The sequence below is a fragment of the Athene cunicularia genome, assembly GCF_003259725.1.
Source record: "Athene cunicularia isolate RWA chromosome 1 unlocalized genomic scaffold, athCun1 chr1_part1, whole genome shotgun sequence".
Classification (NCBI taxonomy): domain Eukaryota; kingdom Metazoa; phylum Chordata; class Aves; order Strigiformes; family Strigidae; genus Athene; species Athene cunicularia.
In genome coordinates, this window is record NW_020799091.1 from 99091932 (window position 1) to 99095024 (window position 3093).

The following is a 3093-nucleotide window of genomic DNA, read 5'->3' on the forward strand; positions in this document are numbered from 1 at the left end:
GGGGGGGGGGGGTGGAGGGGATATGCACCAGCAGTTTTGATGTAGTGTACAGCTTTGGTAGAATGGCTTGGTGGGGTTCGTTTTGACAGGCTGAACTGTCCTCTTATGCATGGTGGTGCTTAAAAGCAGATTCCCATCATCTTATTTTTATTAGTTGTCCAGTGAAAATTAAATGTTCTGTGATCAGTGCTCTAAAAGGAAATAGCAGTATCTGTGATCTGACCATTAGGCTTTACCTGTGGAGTCACAAGTGAACCATTCCTTCAAGAGTTAGTAATGAATGGCATGTATAGAAAAGAGAACTTTCAGAAGGTTTCAGAAAAGATTGCTGCAAGGAGGGAGGATGGTTGTGGTTTCTTGAGAAGCTTGCATGCAACCAACAGGATAGATCAGAGTTGAGAGGTTTTGCCCTGCATGTGGTACTCCAAACATAAAACTGTGGTAGCCTTACAATCATCAGTTGAATTAGTCTGTATGCACCATGAAATAATGTAGCCAAGAGTACTTAATTTCCATAACTTAAACTCCTGGCCTAAATATGCAGAAATAAATTAATGGGGATAAAATAATTGCATAGAGACAAACTTAATAATACAAGGGCCTGCAATTTAAGACTCTGCTCTAAACAGTGGTTTAAGCATATGGTTTTGTTCAAATATGTGAACTGTCCTATTGACTCCACTTTCATGCTTTATGTGCGTAGTTAAATGTTTATGTAGAGCAGAGACCTGGAGTGAAGCACAGATGTATCTCCAAGATTTGATGTAGTATTTTTCTTACATGCTTAAGCCGAAATTTCCATGGCCTAGATTTCATACAAGTTCTTGAGTATTGTCTTAAGACTTCAGTGATACGTAAGTGTAAACATCCCATATTAAGTGGGATGTAGGCTACATGGGCCTCACACACCCTGGGAACACATGATCATTGTACTGCACTTAAATTAAATTTACTATTTCACCCAAAATCTCCAATCAGGATAAGACACTTATTGAACTAAAGATACTAAAACTATAATGTACACACACGGTTACTACTTCAAGTATCTAGCAGTTCAAAGAACTGGCATCTGCAAACAAGTGGTGGATAGAGCAAAGTCAACTTTAAAGATTTAAGTGGTAGGAGTTTGCAGGAGTAAGGCCTGTGGTAAGTGCTAGGAAGGATATGCAAACTAACTAGCATTTCAAAACTTTCATTTATTTGCTGTTGATATGCCAATTTAGCGATGTACAGCACCACAGATGTCCCTGAGAAAATAGTGGTTTGAACACTTAGTGGAATGTATAAAATAGTCGGTGGCCTCGTTGCCAGCAGTGCACGTGTCAGAGCCTGGCAGCCCTGGGTGGCTGCTGCTGCCAAGGGGAGAGGTGGGGGTGTGTGAAGCTGCTGATACTGCTAAGGCTGAGGCTCACTCTCATCCCATTTTTGCCACTGCTGTATTTTGCACTCCTCCTCCCAATTTTGCAGAATGATCTGCAGGCCCAGAAACCTTCCATTCCCCTTTTCAGGCATCCTAATTCTGCCTTTACATCTGTCTTCTCTGTGACAGACGCAGCATGGCCCTGGGCCTCCTCACCTTTTTGATACCAAAGGTAAATATTGCCTACACTGCTGAGGAGCCTTGGGACAACTCTGCTTTCAGACAGGAAAGAAGTTTTAAATAGGCTCGGCTCTGAAGCCCGGTGAAGTCGTGGTGGGTTGACCTTGGACTGCAGCCAGATGCCCAGCCAGATGCTCTCTCACTCCCCTCCTCAGGGCATGATGAGAAAATAGGATGAAAAAGCTCATAGGTTAAGATAAAGATGGGGACATCACTTCACAATTACCATCACGGTAAACGGACTTGGCTCAGTGAATTAATTTAATTTATTGCCAATTAAAATAGATCTGGATACCAAGAAACAAAGACAATTAACACAACATCTTCCCTCCCCTTTATCCCAGGCTCTTCTTCATTCCTGACTCCTCTACCTCCTTCCTGCTCCCTGAGCCCCAGGTACTGAGGTATGTCTCAACTTTTCTATATATTTAAGGCTGGTGGGATTCTGAAATTCAGTTGGCAAGTGGGGAAAAAGTTAACAAAACTTATTATTACTCAAAACTGAAGAACAAATTAAACTTTTATGTAATATGCTTTGCTATATTATGTAGTATATTAAATTGTCAATTAGTTAGAATCAAATATTCATTCTCATTTTCCATTAACTTAAAAACAACAGTATTTTTTGAAGTTAGTAATAGCTTTATCAACGCTCCCACTATTGGGTAGCAATAGATTTTTTTTACATTCTCAGCTGATGTAAACTGATACTGATGGATGAAAAGCTGGACACAACCCAGCAATGTGCACTTGCAGGCCAGAAAGCCAATTGTATCTGGGGCTGCATAACAAGAAGTGTGAAGAGCAGGTCAAGGGAGGGAATTCCCCCTCTCTGCTCCACTCTGTGAGACACCACCTGCAGTGCTGCATCCAGCTCTGGGGCCCCAGTACAATACAGACATGGACCTGTTAAAGTGGATCCAGAGGAGGTGCACAAGAATGAGGGCCCCATATTTGGGAAGACTGGAGCACCTCCCCTGTGAGCACAGGCTGAGAGAGTTGGGATTGTTCAGCCCGGAGAAGAGAAGGATCTGGGGAAATCTTACAGCAGCATTTCAATATATAAAAGGGGCTTATAAGAAAGATGGAGAGGCTTTTTACCCAGGCTTGTAGTGACAGGAAAGGGGGCAACAGTTTTAAACTAAAAGAGGGCATATGGAAAGTGTTCTGGGCACTCTCCCTGGAAGTGTTCAAGGCCAGGTTGAATGGGGCTTTGAGCAACTTGATCTAGTGGAAGGTGTCCCTGCTCACGGCAGGGTGTGTGTGTGTGTGTGTTGGACCAGATGATCCCTGAAGGCCCCTTTCAACCCAAACTATTCTGTGATTTGACGATTCTATGATTATATTTTCAACTGATGCACTGCTCTGATGTTTTGAAAAGTCATTAAGCAAATAATGGAGTAGTCCATTTTCAACTGCACAATAATGATTAGCTATCAGAAAAAAATTATATTACCCTGAGGCAAAATATATGTGTTCAGAAGAAAACCACC